The following is a 23,871-nucleotide window of genomic DNA, read 5'->3' as shown; positions in this document are numbered from 1 at the left end:
TAAGGTGCCAATTACAACCAAAGAAAACTCACATGTCAGGTACATTAGATTTTGGTAGAATAAATTAAATGAAACAAATCGAAGCACAAATGAAATTTAGAAGGGAAAGATAAATTACTAGCGTTTCCGCATGTTACGATGTGTTGGTTCTATTTTGTTGTTTTTTTTATTTATTTTTTGTTGATGTTTTTCTTCTTTTAAATGTACGGAATAAGTCTGAGATAAATTATCTACACAAGCACTAATAGTCGTTATAATGAAACTGTAAGATTGTTTCGTTCCTATTACAAAATGCGCTCGAATGTGTGTGTGTGTGTCTTTTGCGATTACCTTTTTTCAATGGATATGGCAGACAATTTGCTAAATACTGGTATCAGATATGTTCACTTTCAATCTGAACCGGGAAAATAAATATATGTTAGAGTACATCTAACTCGTGTGTGTGTGTGGACATCAGCTCCATCTAGCTTCAAATCAGTATGCATTAAACTGAGTGCTACGTTTGTCATACATATTTAAGGTCCGCAGGAGAATTCTACAAACTGGTTCAAGTTCTCAGTATTTTCAATTGTTCACTGGACCCGTCTTTGCAGATTAAACGGCGTAGTAGCCATGGCAATAAAAGGAAGTTTTTACTTAGCTTTAAAATATTTAAACAAACAATCGATAAACTTGAAGATAAGGATTGATTACTTCTTTAGACTTGCTATAACCCAAAAATAATAGTTATGGCCCATTACCAATAAAATGATATATTTATTATACATATGCTACCCTTCGTCCGCACATTTTGGTCACTTTTCAGCTATTGTGATTGATCATCCGTATTTCAAGAAACACAATTCTGGTTTTATTTGTGATAATCACTCAACCATTGTTTGTAAAATTTCAGTTTGGTGCATTAAAGATATATTTACATTTTCCTCATTGAAACTGTAAAGACTAGTGGTTATGTACATCTGTCGTCTCGTCTCTCGTTTTTGTTACGATTTCAAAAACAAGCACTATATATATATATATATATATATATATATATATATATATATATATATATATATATATATATATATATATATATAGACTAGATATCAAATCATAACAACAAAAAGAAATAAGTAAGTATAATATGCATCATACACAATGTTACTTAAAATGAAAGTTTCTTTATTGTTCCTATGGTAGCTTCCATTTCATGGTATCCACCATATTAAACTAAATTCTTAGCTTAACGTGAGGACTGATGACGATTGCTTTCATATACCCAAGTTGATTAGGGATCACAAATACATTTGAAATCCACACTAACTGCCCTGCTCGTTCTTTCCTGCTGCTGCACATGGGTATGCACTAGGACAGGTATTGGATAAAATATTTGGCTTTTGCGCACTGAATTATAAGCCTGTTTGCTAAACGAAAGATTTTTCACAGCTGCAGCCAAAGGGGTTTCGGGTTTTGTGACAGATCCAATGTCGTCCAATTTTCTAAATGAGATCAAGGAAAATATCTTACTTTGGTCATTGTTATGTTGCTTCATGTCATTAATAGTGAGAGACCTGTCGACGTTACTGGATAATGTTACAGAACATTCCAAGACGGAATTCGAACATTCGATCTAATTGTTTTAGTTTGAAAACGTCTGCTGGACTATTATTGAAATTCATCCCTTGGAGATTTCTGCCAGTCATTTTCTCTATCGGTAAAAGCATTAACTTTAATGAACCTTCAGTGAACCGGTGATTGATTTTTTTTAGGTCCATTGCAAGAGTCCGAAAATCTGTACCGAATGTATATCAAATTAATATAACATAAATGAATCGTTAGAAGTGATTTACATAGTACATGCAGTAAGATAAGTATCAGTCTGGTTATTCTGCTCTTGTTCGGTTATAAATGTCAGATTACATGCATCCATTATCCATTCATACTTTATTCTCACTTCTTTGTCATTATTCCTCTTAATATTATATCTTTCCTTGTTTACTTTGCTACTTACCTAGCCATAAACGCTCTTCTGGAGCGAGAAAGCGTGAAGAAATCGGGAAAACTGATGAATTACCTTCCGTATTGTAAACAGGCATTATTTCAATACAGAGTCGTGTTTGGTTTCTTTTAATACTTTCCACAACTTCAGCGACAAAATCTGGGACTAAATTGTTTGACTAACTTTGCGTTGTGGCCACCGCTGAAGATCAATTAATACAAATTCACAAAATATATTATTAAAACATTGAACACAAAATTATTAAACTTTTATCGGACACATGTACTACAATTTCCCCAACTATATTTTTAGTCATATTGACTAAAAATTCCCAAACAATACTATTGCACATATTTTCTAATATAAATGACCTGTGAAAGCTGGTTTGATAACGACAATTCATTCATAGTCATAGAAAGGTCATTTGTCTCGGCAAATTACCTCAAAAAAATAACAGTGATAACTTTTCTTTAGATGAGACACTGGATTATTTAAAACCGGGAAGTATAACTGAAACAAAATATATATACTAAAGCAAATTTTGAAAGAAAAGGAAATATGTTTTTTCTTCCTGTTCTTAAAACGACATACTAATCGTTGCTTTCATACGAAATTCGAGCAGGGGTTGTTGTTGTTGTTGTTGTCGTGGGGTTTAACGCCAGTTTTCAGCACACCATAGGCTATGCATGGCGGCCAGTATTAATGGTAGAGGAAAAACCCGTGGAAAACCCCAGGAAGAACCACCGACCCACGAGAAGCTACTGGCAAGCTTTCTCACATACCCACATTGGCCGAATCCTAGACTCGAACCCACGCAGACAGAGGTGAGATGGCAGTGATCCGTAACTGAGAGCGCTTTAGACAACTCGGCCACTCGGGGCCCCAATGGGGTGGGGTGTGCCTTATTTGTATTGCTTTAATATGACTCTATACCATCTTTTACTCATTTTGTATATTTTACAAACAGATTCTTGAAATATAATTTGTGCAGGCTGTGACGATATTCAGAAAGGATGCTTTTTTTTTTCTGGGACAAATGGGTATGGGTCATGGTTCATAATTTCTTTGGGAAACAATAATGAAGTACGATTCAAATGTTCGTGTGTAAATTGTTAAAAGTCGAAAATTTGCAAGGTTGTAAAATGTTTTTTGTGTAAATGACAAGTAAATGTTCAAGTATGCGATTGAACCCAATTAAATTAGTATTATAGTAAGTCTCAGCTCGCAAGAAGTCCTTGGTTAGTAATTGATCATGGAGACTGTCTTCTGTCCTAGCAGGTAGTGCCCCCGATTGGCCAAGTGGTCTAAAGCGCTCTCCGTTACGGATCACTGCCATCTCACCTCTATCTGCGTGGGTTCGGGTCTCCGATTCGGTTAATGTGGGTATGTGAGAGATCTTGCCAGTAGCTTCTCGTGGGTCGGTGGTTCTTTCCGGGATTTTCTCGGGTTCTTCCTCCACCATTAATACTGGCCGCCATGTATAGCGTATGGTGTGCTGAAAATGGCGTTAAACCCTACAACAACAACAACTGTCCTAGCACGTATACTATTTAATGAACTTACCACGTAGATAAGAAGTCCTTGATCAGGTTATTTCTTGATGGAGACCTACTGATGTCCCGAAATGTACACTGTTGAACCGACGTATTACAGAAATAAGAAATCTTTGATCAGGTCATTGATCCTAGGAGACTAATTATGTTCCGACACGTAAATTATTGAATCTACTTTTCAAAGAAATAAGAAGTCCTTGATCGGACCTTTGCTCCATGGAGACCTAACTATTCATATAACGTTTTGTAGCATGTCTTCCAACTTGGAAAATTCGTGAAAAGCTGATTGCTAGAACTTGTACTTGCATCAAAGAATGTAATATTTTACTGACTGCAAGACAATGAACGCAAGTTCCGTCAATCCTACGTGAAACAATTGCCTGGCCAAAGTATCGAATTCATTTTGATTTTTATTCACTTGTCCCGCTGCTTCTATTTTTATTCTAACAATAAAGAAACTTTTACAATGTGTACCCTTTGAATCTGAGATCACATTTTGCATGCAGGGAGAAATAAAATAGTTTTTCACTGAACATACCGCAGTTGCTATCAATCATAAATTTATAAAACAAACATATCAAAATGGACAGGAAAGTGATTCTGTTTACTATATAAAGTTAATTACAGTTAATAATCTAATTAGGAGGCCAGTTTTAGTAGGTATATGTCTCTTTCATCGAAATACTGCTACAACTAAAAGAACTTGTAAGGTATTTACATAACGCTGGGAATTAAATCCTAAGGGCAGGTAATCCTTGCTTTTCCTTAAGTCTCTGAGTTAAACAGAGCAATATGAAGGGAGAAATCGCACATAAGATCAAGTCCAGTGACGCTTGCAATACAGGATATAGTAAAGGTATTACTTTACTAAGTTTCTTTTCACAATTATTTACCAGTATTTTAAATGCCACACAGCTGGATGGGATGGAGGAAAATTACATAATATAGGATGAATCATTTGGTTTCATGAAAAGAGTGAGAACTACTTAGGCTATGTTCATTTTGATTAATAATTAATTTCGTCAAGGTGCAAGTGTTTTGCAGTTTGTTGGGCGTGATGGTATTTAAAAAAGCACTTTTTATTTCGAAAAATGTTAAATATTCGTCGTTTATGTACTGTTATGTATATTTAATTTATTTTGTGTGCCTGACTTTTATCCGTGATTGAGTATAGAATTTTTGGGTGTATCTGCTCTTTGTCTTGTTAGTAATTAAACATAGGTTGTTTACTTGGGTTTGAGTTCAAGAGGAAAACCTTAAGTTTGACATTAGAAGGTTCTAGAAGTAATTTGTTTACCGTTTTAGGTAATTTTTCATTTAGATGACTGATTTTTTTCTCCAGAAAACGCTATTGCTAAATAAGTCAAGCGGGTATTATGTAAATTTGAGATCAACCAGATTATTCATTCCTCCTTTAATTTCAGTCTGTCGAAATATTTACTGTTATTTTCAGAATTATTTTAGATAAATCTTTTTTGTTAAGAATTATTATTTGGAATTACAAAGTGACCACTGACATTCTAGTCTAAATCTCTATTTTGGGATTATTGTGAATTCATTCAAAGACATTTTTCATTACACCATTGTGATTCATCATGACTGATGGTGCATCACTTCATCCAATACTATTGCTACATCAGCACATTTAAGATTGAAATTCATTCGGAAGACCAGCGGAGTTCATTCGGAACATGCTCTACTTTTGGACTTGTGATACAACTTTTTAGGATTTCTTTTGGGATTTAATTCACAATGATGTAAGTTTCTCTTAAATTTTCACTTGTTTTCTTTTATGTTGTTTACGACAATAGAGTCCTAACAGTACAGTGTAGGTAATTCATGTATTTCACATTGGGGTATTCGTGGTGACATTTTTTTAGTATGGAGCAGGTTTTGTACAAGGCGAAGAGTTATCACCGATAGTACTTCTTTATTACTGAAGACGTAGTAACATCATTAGACAAGTTGCCTTTTTTCTAAGACTGTATGCTAATGATTGAGTCTATTTTGAGAGAACAGTGGGGAGGGGCTATAAAAAGCTCATGGATAATTTGCACGACTACTGTAATAATTGGAATCGAATTATTAACCTTGATAAAACTAAATGTATGGTTGTTAAAAACGTTGGTTAATTAACGCAAGTCGAAGTACTGAATATAGTGTAACAAATATGGAGTATGCGCATTTGGTTATAGCGCCCCGTTTTAAGGAATTGTTAGATTTGTTTGATTTCCTGGTGTGATTATTGGAATTCGGTGCATGCGCATTTGGTTATAGCGCCCCGTTTTAAGGAACTCTTAGATTTGTTTGATTTCCTGGTTTGATTATTGGAATTCGGTGCAAAGGAAATATCCTTAGCCCGAAATAATTAGCCAGTTACTAGGAGCAAACGTCACGGAGTGAAGTGTAAGTGAGTTTCCATGATGCCATGGTTCACTAGTTGTGAATTCCGGCCGAATGAATGTCCTTGTCATAAGATAGCCCATATTAAAATCTAGTGGTGTACATTGGTGGTGTGGCTGCAGTGGAATAAATTTACGGTAGGAAACCGGTAAATCAACAAAGGAATAAATAAGAAGGTACTCGGCAGATTATGTCGCCATGGGGGCAAATATGGTGCAGTTATATTGGCGAAATGTGCCTGGAAAGCATACATTGACTGGCCTAAGGTGGCGGAGTTAAAATAGTTCCCAGTGTTAGGGGATACTCGTACATTTTCTAAGGCGTGAACGGTTGGCGGTACGGAAACATGATGAAGATAAGCCATGCAGACGTGCTGTTGATAGATATTTGGCAGTTTGTTTCATCTGTGGTCTTGCATTAATTAGAGTAAAATTTAGGTACAGAATGGACGCGTCGGGCTTTCTAATTTACAACTGAAGTTGTATGGAAGTCTTTGGAAAGTTGGGGTAAACTTATGACTTCTATCGAGAATCGCGCCAGGGTTTGACAACCGCTCGGTCAAGTCAGGACCCTTGGCTTGTAACAATAGTACCGATGTGATGGAAAAATTTAGTTGCATTGGTGTTTTTTCTCGGCGATGGAACATTCTCTAAAACTCAACAAACATTGGCCGAAAAAGCACTAAATGCAATGAATATACTTATTTGTAATTTGATAATAAAGTTACATAAATTATAATTAACCTTTTCTATATTTATGTTTCTCAGTTTTGATTTACGCATCAGAAGCATGGGTTTATAACGTGTACAACGACGGTTTTTTAAAACATCGGTTAAAGGTACAAATATCGACTTTTGATGTCGGTGTATATGGTGAACTTGGCAGATTCCCACTTAACTCACTAAGACTGGGTAAGTTAGGTACATATTGGTTAATTCTGTAAATATTATACAGATTACTGCAAATAAGTAGCGATATATAGACAATGAATAAAATAATTCAATAATATCAATTGGGTTACACTGCTAAAAGGTACATTAAACATATTTGTTTTTCGTTCAGCTTGGTTCTGTCCTGTTTCTGTAAATTACTCTCTAGGTTTATTCTAATTTTTAAATAAAGAGTTGCAGATTCTTTTCTATGGGACTGGAATCGTACATTAAAATAGTCTAGAACAAAACGTGTCTCTAAAAACGTATCAAAACTTACTTTGACTTCGAAAACTATTTAAAATGCTTGTGTAAGCATAATATCGATAAGCTTTGACAAAACTCCGAGTGTCGTTTCAGAATCTGAGAATTGAAACTGGGAGATATGGAGGGTAAATAATCAATAGAAATGAAAATTATTGCATGGTTTGTGCCAACCATGATATTTTAGATGACTATTATTTTCTTTTTAGTATGTCCTGTGTATCCTAGCTTGAGTGTAAACCTAATTCAAACGTACTTATCGAATAAATTATCCATTCACAAATACATGTAATTGTTAACCTCTAGTGATATTGCAATAATGGTAACTAAATGAAAAAAGAATATGAAGCGTTTAAATTAAGATATATGCTATATTTTTAGAGTAATTTGTTAAGAAAAGGTTGTGTGTATCTGTCCAACTGTTTAAAGTTGTACACATAGCATTTGATAGCCCCGCAATATTCGTAATATGTATTTTATAAGCATGTAAATGTGTATCATAACAAATTATTCAACTATCAACTGTATTTGCTCTTCAATAGGGTATTTAGATGACCTATGGAACCGCTTTGGAGCTTCCAATCCCACGTGTGTGATAGTACTGTTTGTCCTCTCTCTCTCTCTCTCTCTCTCTGAGACAGACAAATAAACAAAAATACAGAAACAGTCGGATATTGGAAGTAAAGTTAGTAAATGATGCTGCATCAAACTTAACATAGATTGATCAGTAGAAGACGGCATTTATGAGCAAGGGCGAAAACAAGATTCGAGAACGATACATGGTTGTTTCTTTATTTCAGAGATTCCGTATGAAATAACACAGTAATGGAATGCTAAATTGAAACACAGACACAGACTATGCAGACGGAAGACATGTATCATTTCATTATTAAATTAGTACATAGAAATCAAACAAAAGTAACATATACGATAAGCTACATCGATCGGACTGGAGGACTAAGTGCATCCATTGTTTCATTTGGTACACTTCCTTTTTGTAGAGATTATTTAGTTACATGGCTTCAGTTTCACGCTATGTTTGTGTCATTTGATTACATCAGTTTTACATTGTGTATATCGCACTTAGTTACATGATATCAGTTTCACATTCGTGCTGTGGTCAGGAAGAGGTATTGTCACAAAGATTAAATCAGTAATTGTTTAAGTGCTAAATCAAAAGGAAAGAAAATAAATATTAAGTAATGTATTTAGCAAAAAGAATAGAGTAAGTCAGAAATTAATCTGACTTTGAGAATAAGACCACCTTGATTATAAGCAAACTACTACAAGGTTTTGGTCTCGAAAGCGAGCCAGCTTTGAAGAATAAACCTACAAAATACAACCCATATTTTTTATGCATATCAGTTGTCATCTAGAGAGAAAAGCTTTCGACTTCGCAAACGAAATGTATAATTTCTTAACTTTATGTGAAAATCTAATTGTAAAGTCAAATAAGGTCCAATTAACATATTGTCATGACTGCTGCATTTAAAGTGTAAAATGAATCAGTCTAATATTTTAAGGTGTAAAAGTTACAAGTGTAAATTATATACATATTTCGCATCTACAATATACATAAATAACGGTAGATATCCAGAACTATTTCTCCGTCTTCTACAGCTTTTATTTAAAACAAGCAGCCCACCCCCACTCCCAAAAAGGCGTCACCAAAAATAAGTAATCCTGAAAAGTGTGATGATTAATAAAGCCCGCGGCTTAATTTTCGAAATGATTAGAATACCTGTCAACATGACACCAAACACTCCATGATCTAGGGAGGGCTATATTATAACCTGTCTTAATGGACACACCATACAATAGACATCTGCCTATAAAATATATAACCCGTCTGAATAGACACATCATCCAATGGACACCTACCTATAAAATATACAACCTGTCTTAATGGATACACCATACAATGGACACTTGCCTATACAATATATAACCTGTCTTAATCGCCACATCATACAATGGACACCTGCCTAGAAAATATATCACCTGTCTTAATGTACACACCATACAAGGGACACCTGTCGATAAAATACAATATTTATCAATCTCTTTCAGTTTTCATTATATATTATATTCATTAAAGACCTGTCCATGAAAGATATAATTTTGTGGTGCCTCAAAAGTGTCTTTTATACATATATTTCTCAAAAGGAACGTGCTAACAGGTACGAGTGACATACCATTTTCTACACTCTGTAACTTCAAATTAAATTGAATCCAGTTAATACATAATTTATGTCAAAATTATTTAAGAATATAATCAATGTTCTTGTGCGTGTTAGTGCTAATCCAGAATACAACATAGAACTTTTAACACGTCGAGCAATGCTGGGACAAGCGCGTAGAGGTTTTTTCATGCTCGATTCCACTATCCCACATCTTTGAATTTTGTAGAAATGCTAGAAAAGTTATCTTTGGCGCTAAACACACAGTTACACTTGTAAGAAAAGCCATTGATGACGACGCTATCTGGCGACCTATTGGCGATGCTGGTAAAGTAATACTAACACAACTTTCGTTGTGGATGCCGGTAATGACTCCAACGATTGCTGAAGAACAGCGATTGTTGTCATTTATGAATCAAGGCGGTAAATCATTGCTGAGTTGGTTAACAGTAACCACGGATAGTATTCAGAGTAATATTAATGGTTTATTTACATCGCATATAGCATCACAGCAAGGTGTTTCTTCACCACGACAGATATTTGTTTTGTTTCAAAATTCTGATCGATTAAACTCACAAACGCGTAGTCATGTGATATTTGGTAAATTTGGAGCTAGTTAGGTTTCTTTACGGATAAACAGACAACAAGAAACAACTGAAAATATACTACAGAATTTTTTTATGAAAATCATATAGCTCGTGTGTATCATCGGTTAATGACATTTATGGGACGTAATCAAAACGGAGACACAGGATTGCAAATATCACAACTTGATTTTAAAAATCTATATCCGATCTATTACTTTTCGCTGGAGCATCTTGATTTATCCAGACAATCTGTTGTTGATATTCATTTTCGAGCCAGCGTAAATACAGGTGGCGGTGTTAATTACAGAGCAATCGCGATTATACTCAGCGACAAATCAATGTTACCTGAAGGTGTTGGTGGAAGAATGAAAGTTAATGACGCGCCGGTAGAAAACATGTAATTGTAATTTGATCACCGTTGATATTATAAATGTCATATCATCATGTTAATGTTAGTCTGACTCCTGGTCAGATTAAAAAACTACAATTCCCGTCGGTAAAAAAATTCGAAACCACAATATCGCTAAAACATAACCAGATCAAAATAAATTGTCGCTGACAGAACGTCAACTCAAAAAACTTAACGATGCCAAAATAGCCAAACCTGGAATACGAATTACTCTATCCGCGGGTGCCATTTCAGATATAACTAAATCTGGTGGTATATTTCCACTCCTCGCGACGATACCGGCGTTGATAGCTTCTGCAGCTCCAGCCGTTGCACAGGCAGCCGCGTTAGGTGCTGTTGGAACTGCTGCTGGAATGGCATTAAAGAAAGCAGGTGGACAAGGAATTTTGCACGCAGAAAGCCTAAAAAAAGATCACGCCAACAAAATCCAGGAAGACGTCCAAAAAAGTCAAGTATGCCTCAGCCGGGTCGACTAAGATTACCGGAATCACGGTACGGAAAAGGACTCAGACTTCCCGGGACAATACCTAGTTAGACACAAAAAATATTCTTCGAATGTCTAATTTTGATTTAAATAATGCTGTTGAAAAATTAAAAATTAAAAACTGTAGAGGTGTTTTTATGCATGATGAATTACCTAACCAGCACAATGAAGTTGAAGCCGGTATCATTAATCTGGATAATGGTTCTGGTCCATGTACACACTGGGTTGCATACCAAATTGATCCACGTGGATCTGTTTATTTTTATTCGTACAGACACCCCCCGCCGAAGGAATTTATGATATATACAAAATCCATTCCGAACTGGTATTCAACATTACCAACACAGACAATAACTGATCCGCCAATATGTGGCCGTGAAGAAATTGCTGTACTCGACGCTGTATCAAAATCAACCAAACTACCTCATAAATTTTTAGAGTTGGAACATTTATATTCGCCAGGACTTCATATTTTCTTCTCGAAACCTACGCTCTTTTAGTTATATTTTCTTCTCGAAACCTACGCTCTTTTAGTTATATTTTCTTCTCGAAACCTACGCTCTTTTAGTTATATTTTCTGTAATAGAATCATCAAAAGCCGATTGCTTCTAATCTGGTATCTTAAAGCAGGGTGACTGTCTGAAAACAAGCTGACAGAATCTCTCTTTTTGGAGCAGTTCCTTAACGTAGTGGAATATGGAATATTGATTAACCTGATTATTCTTGGTGATTTCAATTTTCACTTTGACTGTCCTTAAAATCCAAACAATAAAACCTCCTAGATTTTATTGACATGTTCAATCTCAGCCAGTCAGTTTGCCAGCTCCGATAAACATGGTCACATTTTAGACTGGCTTCTTCAAAGACCTGATGATATTATTCTACAGTCTTCAATGGCGTCCCACGAACTTGCATCAGATCACCTCTGAGTCATATGCCATCCCAACGTATCAGTCCCTAACACTCCATCTCTGTTTGCTGCAAAGAGTAACCTCCGTATGATAAATAGAACCATCCAATGCATGTCAGAATCACCGAACAATCAGACTTATTGGTCATCCAAGAAAGTTCATGGTTAAGATTATCATCAACAGACTGATACCCCCAACAAAGCACATCATTTCTGAAGAAATGGTTAGTTTAAAATCGTCTATAAAAAGTGTCTGCAGCATCAGCAGGACCTCTACATGTCTTCATTGACGTCACAAAGGCTTTCGACAAGGTATGGCGTGATGCATTGTAGTGGGCTACCATGCGGATATACAACATAAACGCGAAACTAATCAACACTATAGAAAACCTGTATGCCGCAGTTCTCGTCAATGACAGTATTGGAGACTGGCTCAGAACCACAGTCGGAGTCAGACAGAAGTGTCTCCTCTCTTCCACTCTATTCAATATCTATCTGGAAAGGATCATGTCCGATGCCTTCGAAGACGATGACGGCCGTGTGAGTGTAGAAGGTAGAACAAACACTAGCCTGCGCTTCGTTGGTGATATTGATGGTTTAGCAGGAGATGAACAAGAAATCGAAACTTTAGTGAACCGTCTCAAACAATCATCACTAGGTATAGCACTGAGATCAGCACTGAAAAGACTATGCTAATGAAAAACAAACCGAGTGGCTTCCAAAAGGAAATAAGAGTGAATGGACAGAATATGGACACAGTGATAAGTTTCGAGTATCTACGTCCTATCGCCTCTAATGAAAGTTCAAAACCTGAGGCTCTGTTCAGAATTGCGCAGGTAACAAATGCACTGGCTAGTCTGAAGCCCATTTGGAAATACAACGAACAACACACTTCCGTCCAAGATCAAGCTTATGCTCTCCATCGTCATGTCCATATTCGTGTATGCGTGTGAGACATAGACCCTGACAGTAGAACTAGAGAGAAGAATTCATGCCTTAGAGATGAGATTATATCCAAGGATCCTGAACATCTCATACTTATACTACGTATCTAATAAGGAGGTGCGCATTAGAATCCAGCGTGCAATTGGACCATAAGATGATCTTCTCACAACTGTGAAGGAACGCAAACTAAGATGTTATAGTCACGTATCACGCATATCTGGCCTGTCAAAGGCGATCCTACGGGGCACAGTGAAATGAGAGAGAGGCACATTGAAGAAGAGATGCGAAGATAACATCAAAGAACTGACATGCATGGAGAAAAGACCCAAAGAGCAGTGGAGAACAGGGTAAATGAAGAGAGTGGGGTTTACTTTGGAAATGAAATGAAAACTGAATGCATGGCATCCAAGCAAACCTAACAACTTCGTTACCTCCTACAGCAGTACAAAGTGACAAGTGTTTGCGTTTATTGCTTGACAAACATGCAACCAAGTGCAAGGTATCAATTCAACAGTGTTCTCCACTGTACAATAGTATGATGGACAAGATTCACACTGTTAAAACAGAACGCCATAATACTAAGAGATTTTGGCTTTCTACCAGCCTCGCTGTTCATAAGCAGATATATTAAGCTCCGAAGAAGAATGCTACAAACATAGTAAATGCAGCGAAATCAGCCTACAGAACTAAGATCGCTGAAAATTCCAGATGCAAAGAGCTCACGGCTATTACAAAAAGCTAATTTCAAGGAATAAATGTACACCACTTTCAACGACCTCCTCTCCTATCGACTTTCCGAACCTATTTTCAAATTAATTTTTTCCTTTACAAAGTTCTTTCTACTAGATATCATCTTGACAACACAAATTCAACTGACTCATCGTCACCATACAGCTGTGATACTGAATATACACAGCAACATTTAACAGCATTTGAACCTCTCTCTATGGATTTAGTATCTACAATTGTGATCAAAAGTGCCCGAAAGCCATGTGAACTCAGTCCAATTCCTACATCACTCCTGCTTGAGTTCTTAGATTCAATATTTCCTTCAATTACCGATGTTATCAATACTTATTTCAACCGCTGAATCCTCATGGTTTTTCAAAACTGCCATTGTTTAGCCTCTGTTGAAGAAAGCGACACTTGACCCGAACGATTTAAAGAACTACCGACCTGTTTTAACCTCTCATTCATTTCAAAAGTCTTAGAAAATGTCGTTTTATCCCAACCTGTATCTCATCTGAATTCAACTAAACTTTCTGGCAACGTACAGTCTGCATTCGCCCACGCAACAGAGCTGAAACTGCCCTTCTGACAATAGTTAATGACTTCTCTCAGCTTTGGATAGTGGAAAGGTTACAGTCGTCACCTTCCTTAACTTGTCTGCGGCATTTGACACTGTTATGTATATTTAATTTACATTGCTTGATGGGTTTTTGTATTCATTATATGCAATGAATAATTGTTTTTTGGACTTGACCTTGACCTTGTCCTTGATCAAGCTCATTTTCTACCTGACCTGAACCATTGATTTAAGTTTTGTAAACTACATGTTTAAATCAATCTGAGTCCAGAACATTGGAAATTTCCCATGAACTGTCAGGTCAACCTGTTGTTTAGCACATTTTATATTATAACTTTTGTAGCAGACCTTCTAATTGCAATTCCGATTGTATTTTGTAAACATGTGTAACCTTCCAGAATGAAATTTTTGATTAGGTTATAGTTGGGGTTTTTAGGAAATGCTAATTGTGGCATGATGTCAAGTAGAGGACTATATACTCTTGCTTGTCTTTAAAAAAAATTGTGCTGTAAGATATAAGCGGAGTAAGTTGTATTATTGTTGTGTCCAGTATTTCATTTGCACTGTTATGTATTTATTCAAATTATTAATTCCCGTTAATTTTCACTGGAAATACAAAGTGATCAACTAAACATTCTTGGAAATAGATACTTGGATTTATAGTGAATTAAAATAAGAATATATTCTTGGATTGTATTATTGTGATTCAACAAGACTATTGGCACATCACTACGATACAGGCCATCACAGGCACATCAACACTTCCAATGTTAGATTTATTTTGGAATACCACTAAAGTTCATCCAGAAATTTAATCATTAGGACTAGTGTTAGAAATTCTATGATTTTGTGGAATTTAATTCGCAATATCGTAAGTTCGTTTTACATATTTCACTTTTTATTTTAGGGAAATTGTTGAAATTTACAAAACTTGATGGTTTTCGGTATTTTCAATTATTTGATTTAAGACCATTGAGTCGTAATACCCAAATAGACCATGCCATCATATATTATTTCACAGTTTCCAGCATGTATTTAGTATTCACAATACAGTCCTTCTTAATCAACGGAACACATAAATGGAAAACAATCCAGCCCAGCTGATCTGTTTCATTGTTCCACGATATTCTGTTGTCGGTCCCGTTCTCTTGATTCTATACATTCAGATACGGCTCCGGTGGCCTAGTGGTTAGAGCGTCCGCCTTAGAAGCGGGAGGTCGTGGGTTTGAACCCCGGCCGAGTCATACCAAAGACTTACAAAAATGGTACTAGCAACGCATCGCTACGCGCTCAGCATTAAGAGTGTTAGGACTGGTCGGCTTGGTGTCAGGATAATGTGACTGGGTGGGACATCATGCTACATGTCTGTGGCATGATGCCCCAGTGCTAGACATCACTATAAACTGCCACACTGCAGACATCGTACCGATATGATTGAAAAATTGTTAAAGCTACGTTAAAAATCCTAATCACACACACACACTTTCGGTTGATACTACTAACACACTTGTGTGTTCCTTAGTACTTTCAAGACTGGGCTATTGTAATACACTTCTCTCGGGTTCGTCTCAGTGTCTACAGAGAAACTTACAAAATTCAAAACCCGACTGTTCGGATCAGCATTATTGTCAGCATGCTTTTGTTTTGTAATTTCACGGTGTTTGTTATGTGTAATAGTGTCCTTGTATATGTTTTATGTGTTATCTAATAGTGTAATGCGCTTAGAGCTTCTAAAGAATAGTCTCTGTGTTAAGTCCACATTACTATTATTGACATGATTATTATTATTATTATTATTGTTATTATTATTATTGTTGTTGTTGTTGCTGTTATTATTATTGTTGTTGTTATTTTTAATAATGTTATTATTATTATCATTATTATTATTGTTATCATTGAGTATTGTTGTTGTTGCTATTATTGTTGTTGTTGTTATTGGTGTTGTTGTTATTATTACTATTATAATTGTTGTTGTTGTTGTTGTTATTAATATTATTATTGTGTTTATTATTATTATTATTATTATTATTATTATTATTATTATTAAAATCAAGCACTTGAAAATTGTGTAATAAATGGATGCCACTTAAATTCGTTACTAGGCCATCATAGGCTTTAGTCACAGGATGTGCATTTTCCAACTCCCTGTGTACACACACCCTTCCGTAACAAATATTCCTGTGTACACACACCCTTCCGTAACAAATATCCCTGTGTACACACACCCTTCCGTAACAAATATCCCTGTGTACACACACCCTTCCGTGACAAATATCCCTATGTATAAACACCCTTCCGTAATAAATATGCCTTATATCAAGAAGAGTACAATGTACAGGAATAAGAAAAGCGGGAAATAAACGTTACAGATTAGCATACAATAAAAAATAACCAAGAAATTGATTGGAATAAGGACTTGCTAACAAAATTAAGCCTTCCATGGGTAGCTGCATATCTGCTTGTTTAGATACACTCTAAATGACAAACCAGAAATATATAGAAATAATAGATCTATAAACATTTTAGAACCACAGAGGAAACATAAACACATAAAACTAATCATATTTAAAAATAGGAAGCAAAACGCTATTTTGGGAATGGACAATAACATGAAGCTATACTGCATATTAAGCGAAAGAGAAGAAAACAAAACACGGACTAAAATATATTTCTAAAATATAATGAAATATGGGAAATTTGGTTGAGATTTAATACAACATATAAACAATTTCTGATATTCGCATACCTGCACAACGCACTGTTTGGAAAAGAGAGCGAACACCGTCCAAGCTGCCGAGAAAAGAATTATATCTACGTGGCGCAATAGGAAGCGGAAAGAACAAAGGAGACGAGCAAACGCAGAATAAAGAAACCACCATCAATACAGTTGAGGAAAATGGAAATGTAACACCATCAAAACCACAGATAAAGATAACAAAAATACTGAATAAGCAGAGAAAGAAGGAAAGACGAGGAAAATGTTATTAATTGGTCTCTGAAACCAATGCACATACAAGACCTGGGATAAGTCAACTTCCGTCATGCCCACTGCACTGTAAAGGATTATACTAAATAAATATTCAATTTTGCAATTTATAAATACATAGTCAATACGGAAACATATAATAGACATAAGAAAAAATGAATGACGACTCATTACTTTATACAAACGGGCATGACAAGATGGATGTATAAAACTAAGCAGTCTAATACATAATAAATGTAAATAAAGAATGTAGACGAACCGTCAAACTAAAGCGGAAAAATAAAAAATAAACTCTACGACTTCAGATACAGATTCGTGTTCTTCCTTGATCTCGTCTCCCACAAGGGAAAATGCTGTCTGAGTGTAAACAGAGAGCATCTACAATAAAATGACAAGTCCCTCAGACTTCCATCATAAGAGGTGTATTGGTAACCTCGAACCTTGCGATTTCAGTTTCGTTGGTACTAGTGGAGGATTCGTAGAATTAAAGCAGCAAATAATTACCAAAATAAGAAAGCATGTATACAAATAAAAAAAGAAATAAGTTAAGTGCATACAAATGCAATACAATAGAGGATTTTGTTTTAAATAAAACTTTACTTATCTAAAATTAGGGAGGTGCTAAGTATAGCTGCTGATAGGAAGGGACTGGGCATATCACTCCCACAAGAGGAAGGTGGTTGGTATGGTACCACTCAACCATCACCTGCACAAGCTGAAAAAGACCCACCCACCCAACATGCATCAGGTTGCTCAAAAATATAAGAAACTGTAAAAGTATTTTTAAAAGTAGCAGGAACTAACAAAGTTCAACATTCACGCAGGAAACATTCAAGAATTATACATCAAACCAGGGGCTATGTCCCTTAAGTAGTAAATGATAACGATGTGATGCACATAGGATCATTGCTCACGTGAGGTAGTTACAATCACATCAGAAAACAAGGGCATAACATAACATCAACTCAATGAAATACAAAGGCAAAGACAAAGGAGAATAAAGAAAGTTACTAACAACTTCACGATAGTTTTTGCTTCTGTCGTTATCTCTCTTTGAGATTCATAAGGACTTACGGTATTCCAAATAAGGACTTACGGTATTCCAATATCCTATGCTCTTCATTAAAGTATCGTATTTATAACCAACAAATGAAGGGAAAAAAAAACATGTATGAAACGTCATAAAGTAGGTCTTCCCAAACCAGCGATTGCTTTAAACATTCTGAAATCCAAATTCAACCATAAAAAATCATAGTATTATTCGCATGTTGCCCTATAGTATCTCCCATAACTACTCACATCATATTATTATTCTTCGCATGGTGAAATGGTCATGTGATCAAGATATGCACAAAGAAGAATGAAAACATTTTGGCAAATATTGAAAATAAGACTGTGTATGAGCACGGGATGTAACAGGCTGGTATGTATAGCACTCCCTCTAGGGGTCCGGGGTGTAGCAAGACTGGTATGTATATCACTCCCACCAGGGGTCTGGGGTGTAACAGGCTGGTATGTATATCACTTCCACAAGGTGTCCGCGGTGTAACAATGCTGGTATGTATATCACTCCCACAAGGGGTCTGGGGTGTAACAGGCTGGTAGGTATATCACTCCCACTAGGGGTCCGGGGTGTAACAAGGCTAGTATGTATATCATTCCCACTAGAGCTACGGGGTGTAACAGGCTGGTATATATATCACTCCCACTAGGGGTCCGGGGGGTAACAAAGTTAAGAGGCTGGTGTGTATATCACTTCCACTAGGGGTCCGGGGTGTAACAGGCTGGTATGTATATCACTCACACTAGGGGTTCGGGGTGTAATAAAGTTAAGAGGCTGTATATATATATATATATATATATATATATATATATATATATATATATATATATATATATATATATATATATATATATATATATATATCACTCCCACTAGGGGTCCGGGGTGTAACAAGGTTAAGAGGCTGGTATGTATATCACTCCCACTAGGGGTCCGTGGTATATCAAAGTTAAGAGGCTGGTATGTATTGTAATGCCGTATCAGAGCTATAATATTTTTTGGGTCTTCCTGTCTAGCTTTTGGTTAGAAAGAATACTAAAAGACCGTATAGAATCAACATCGAAAGTATTTATTTGTAAATTACCTTAAGTACAAGAGCAGGTGAACCTGCAATTGCTGAATGTCAATACAGTTACATATACATAAACATTTAAGATTTAATACCAGACCTAGGTAAACAAAAGAATCACGTGAGACAAAGGAGCAGCAGGGGGGGGGCGAATCCGACATTTTGTCCAATCGTTATTTTGCTTAATTATTACTTTCTGCACTCAGCGGATCCGGTGTAGTCAGCGCCCGGTAAAAAAAGAACGACGACGGTCCATCCTACACGACGGTGACGTCATTTGGTTTAATACACTTTTCTGCGAGCCGATCCCAGCGTCGTCAGCGTCCGGTAAACACAGCGACGACCGCGTCGATGTCATTGCCCCCCCCCCCCTGCTGCTAAGAAGTTATTTACAATGATCTTACAAACAGAGTGATCACTAACTCCTCCTCTTGTAGATCAATTAGGTTATTTGACTGATCAGTAAGTCTGAAATTAATTCTCGTTAAAAACCGATTATGGCATCGCATATAGACCGGATTAATCGGGCTCTCAACGATTAAAAATCCGGGAGGGGCTGTTGGCGAAAATGAATAAAGGATATACCCCTGTTGAGCTTGATTTGATTGCTTGGTATCTACCTGGTAACTCCCTTCGATAACATCACACACTAGATTGATTGCTATCACCGATGCGATATTTACGTTGTATGGAGCAATATGCCTACCACCATTTCCGTTATCGTGTCTGAGGATAATTGATGGACCGAGAAAATCATTAAGAGACTTTCTTAGTTCTGGCGCGTTGTATCCTGGAAACTTGAAATCGGGTAAATCGGCTTCTGTGATATTATACTCGGTTAGGAATTTTTGTTTATTATCATCGTTGTTATCGGATATTATTTTAACGATTCGCTCATTAATATATTCCATGTCTGATATAAGTTGATTTAACACCTCAACGTGTTTTCGTGCTTTTGTTTTCCGTAGTTGTTCTAGTTGCAATTGGTAATTACGATTAATCTCGGTAAAAAAACTATCGATATCATCTAAATTAACTGTTAATATGACGATCGATTCAAGGGTTTTGTCATACCGAAAATACCACTGCATGACATTCCTGTTTTGAAATATAAACCAACTGGGTAATAACGTGTTTTTCATAATAGACAATTTATCTTGATAACTGGGATTAATTTCATGATACGATTGCGCATTCGTGTGCAAATCCGCGGGGATTTCATTAGGTGGATTCTCGGGCCAACCTAGTATGGTTCTTATTGAACTGTTATAAATATCAACCATATACCCCGGTGTGCTTATTTCAATCGTCGACGATAACGTCGGTTCATGAACCGTAATAGCGATTTTTGATTCTTTTCCTGTGATCGATTTTATCCTGCGTTGAAATTCTTTATTGATTTGTTCTACTTGGTATGACCCAGTTGGTATTGTAACCTCATTCCAGTCTGGGGTCCCATCGGGTTTATTTGTCCATGCAAAAACCAGCGAGTTATTAGGTTGTTGTCCGTTAAATGCATCCGCTCGGATATTAGGCCAACTGTGATATATTCGCAATTTTGCCAGCGCTATTTCCTTCACTGGAATCGGAGAAGGGAAGTTTACACTGAATTCTGGCTTCGTTGATGTTATCGATATCATATTTGTTTGTACCGGAGTGGTGTTCTCCGCGATCCGTTGAAGTAATTGCAACCCTTCGGGGTTCAGCGACATTATTATTATTCGTCGTTTCTAGTGTTTAATTTCAACACCGAATATTAACAACCTGCTTGTTTTCAGGAGAATCTTTTAAGCCCATTGAAGTGGTTTCAGGAGAATGTTTTAAGCCCATTGAAGTGGTTTCAGCCACGTGGTTTCCAGCTTCCAGTTGAAAATCCTCGATTTTTGACATCGCGGAGTCATACAACTGGACCATCGTGGAGAATTCAACATCGGATATAAACGAATTATCTATCGCCAACGAGATAAACCCGGATAATTTCGAGTACGCGTCGGATACTATTTGATGTTTTACTGTATACTCGTTGAGTTTTTTCTGAGAACACGATGATATCTTTCTAGTGATTGCGTTGGCGACTCCAGCAATTGTTGTCGCCGCGGAGATAGCGATTGGAACAGCGATCGGGGCCATCATGGTCACCGTGGATAAAATAACACCGGTACCGGCTACTATACCTGACACCGAGTACACGACCGCGTCGATGGTGGTTATTTTTCGACGGTATTTTTTTATTTTTACACGGTATTGTTCGGAAAGCGTTTTCAAATTCGCGGAGAATTCTTTTACGGTATTGAATCGATATTGATGTGACGTCGGTGATACCTCTGATTCAATTACCTTGGTGGTCATTTTTATTTTAAAAGAGCTAGTGTTTTTAATTACTTAGATCCGTTACAAATTCCATATACCATGTAATGTTTGCCTCGATTAAATGTCTATCGACGGCATAAATTGTAAACTGTTCAGTTGCGTCCTTGTCTATAATTGTTGATATTGTATTGTTAAACCCGGATGAACTCGACGATAATATATTAAACTGCATCATTGAAACCAGTGTCAATCGATAAATACCCTTAACAGTTGCGGTCATTTTTACTGTATTCTGTGTAGGAGTCCAAGCGAATGATTCATGATGAATCGTGTATACTGTGTTGATGGTGTTTTCATGAGGGATTTTTATTTTTGTCACCTCCGGTAGTCTGTCTTTAATCGCTGTAACATCAGTTTTGATTGTTCCTATTTCCTGTGTATGCGCGTCTACACTCTTTTTGTTATCTGCAACATTAGTTTTGATTGTTCCTATTATCCCCAGCCAATACGCGTCTATATTATTTTTGTTCGCTTCAATATCAGTTTTGATTGTTTCTATTATCAGTTTATGCGCGTCTACATTATTTATGATCGCTGCAACATTATAGCTGATTTTTTCTATTATCAGTTTATGCGCGTCTATATTATTCTTGTTCGCTGCAACATCAGTTTTGATTGTTCCTATTTCCTGTCCATACGCAGTGATATCATTTATAGTTATTGTAATTTCATCCGGTCTGGTATTTTTTTTACCAAAGAATTTATCAATGGTGTTATCAGCCCTGTTAAAATTTTTTCGCAACGTGTAAAATTGGCCCGACAGCGTTGTAAACTCCGAAATAGTACTTTTTATCCCCACAAGATTCGGTTCGGTTACCGTCGGGGTTCCAAAAAACTAGCAGTAGTTAGTTGTATATCGGTGACAGACTTTTGTATCCCCTCGAACTGATTTGCTTGCGCGTTAAATTTATCATACAAATTTTTTAACGAATCCGACACGGATATATAATTGTCGCCAAGTGTACTTATTTTTCCATTTATCGTCAAGATGGATTCACCTGATTTAAGTCGTCCGTCATCGGTATACAACGCGATGGTGTTCTCGGCGGCATCACGCTGTCGTATTAAAACGTCATTCAGCGACACATTACTGGATTTCAGTTTACCCTGGCGGTCTTGAAATACAACTATTTCGCCCGGGTCAACACTGGTTAAATTTAACGTATCAGCGATTTCATCCTCGATTAGTTTTTTTATGTCATCGGTGGCGAGCGTTTCCGTGGATTTTTTCAGCGCCGAAACCGGTCGTCCCCAGATATCAATCATTATTATTGTAAAAAAATCCAGTGTTTTTAATTAACCCGCCGGGCCTCTACGACCCCACTAGTGTATTCGTTTACAACCACATGAGGTGGTTTCCGCGATGATGAAATCGCCGCGAGTACGTTCAATACCTCACGGCCGCATATCGGTGGGTCACTTAATTGTTGTGTTGGCAGCGTGGAATAAAAAACCGGGGCTGAACACGCCCGGATATACCGCATGAACTCGTTTGGCGGGGCTAACCCGTATGAATCAAAATAGACGATCGAACGCGGATCAATTGCGTATGCAACCCAATGAGTCCCCGCTCCGGAGGATTTATCGAGGTTAATTATACCGGTTTCAATATTCCTTGGTTTTGTCGGTAATTGATCCCTCATAAAAACACCTCTGAAGTTTTTTATCGCTAACGCGTTTGCGGCATCTATTAAATCAAAATTAGACATAGGAGTTAATAAACGGTTCCCGGTAGTCTTAGACCCTTCCCCGAGTACCATGAATACGGGGTTCCCGGTAGTCTTAGACCCTTTCCGGCTACTGGTCGTTTTTTTTTATAGCCTTTCCCGGTTGCCTTCTTCAATGCCATTCCCGCTGCGGTACCAACGGCCCCCAACGCCGCCGCCTTCGCCACTGCTGGGGCCGCCGCGGCAATCAACGCTGGAATCGCAGCTAACAGCGGAAATATCCCACCGGTCTTTTCCATGTTTTTAATCGCTGCGGCCGAAAAATCTATTTGAACACCCTTTTTATTCTTCATCGCATCATTGAAATGTTTTATTTGACGCGCCGTCAACGATATCTTATGATTACCACCTGCCATCTGTGACGGCTTTAACGTTATTGTGGTTCCACATTGTTTAGCCGACTTTGATCGTAATTTCTTGACTTGACCATCGGTCAACTCTACACCGACAACATTATACGACATTTTTATTGTAAACGCGTTTATGTTTTCAATTACATGTTTTCCACTGGTGCATCAACGATTCTCATTCGTCCACCAACACCTTCCAACAGCATTGATTTATCGCTGAGAATGACAGCAACCGCTCTAAAATTAACACCACCCGGGTCTATACGAGCTCGGAAGTGTATATCAACGACGGACTGTCTCGTTAAATCAAGATGTTCCAACGAAAAGTAATAAATCGGATACAGGTTTTTAAAAT

At 36.9% G+C, this 23,871-nt stretch overlaps 1 non-coding gene across 1 annotated transcript; it reads left to right on the top strand.

The window, feature by feature from the left end:
* The first annotated feature begins 15,121 nt into the window (after positions 1-15,121).
* Trnal-uag (transfer RNA leucine (anticodon UAG)) lies at positions 15,122-15,195 on the top strand. The gene has a single exon. It is a non-coding gene; the product is annotated as a tRNA-Leu (tRNA).
* Positions 15,196-23,871: the final 8,676 nt, after the last annotated feature.

The sequence above is a fragment of the Sinohyriopsis cumingii genome, chromosome 5 (assembly GCF_028554795.1).
Source record: "Sinohyriopsis cumingii isolate HCF-2022 chromosome 5, ASM2855479v2, whole genome shotgun sequence".
NCBI lineage: Eukaryota > Metazoa > Mollusca > Bivalvia > Unionida > Unionidae > Sinohyriopsis > Sinohyriopsis cumingii.
This window is presented reverse-complemented; position numbering and strand designations above follow the sequence as displayed.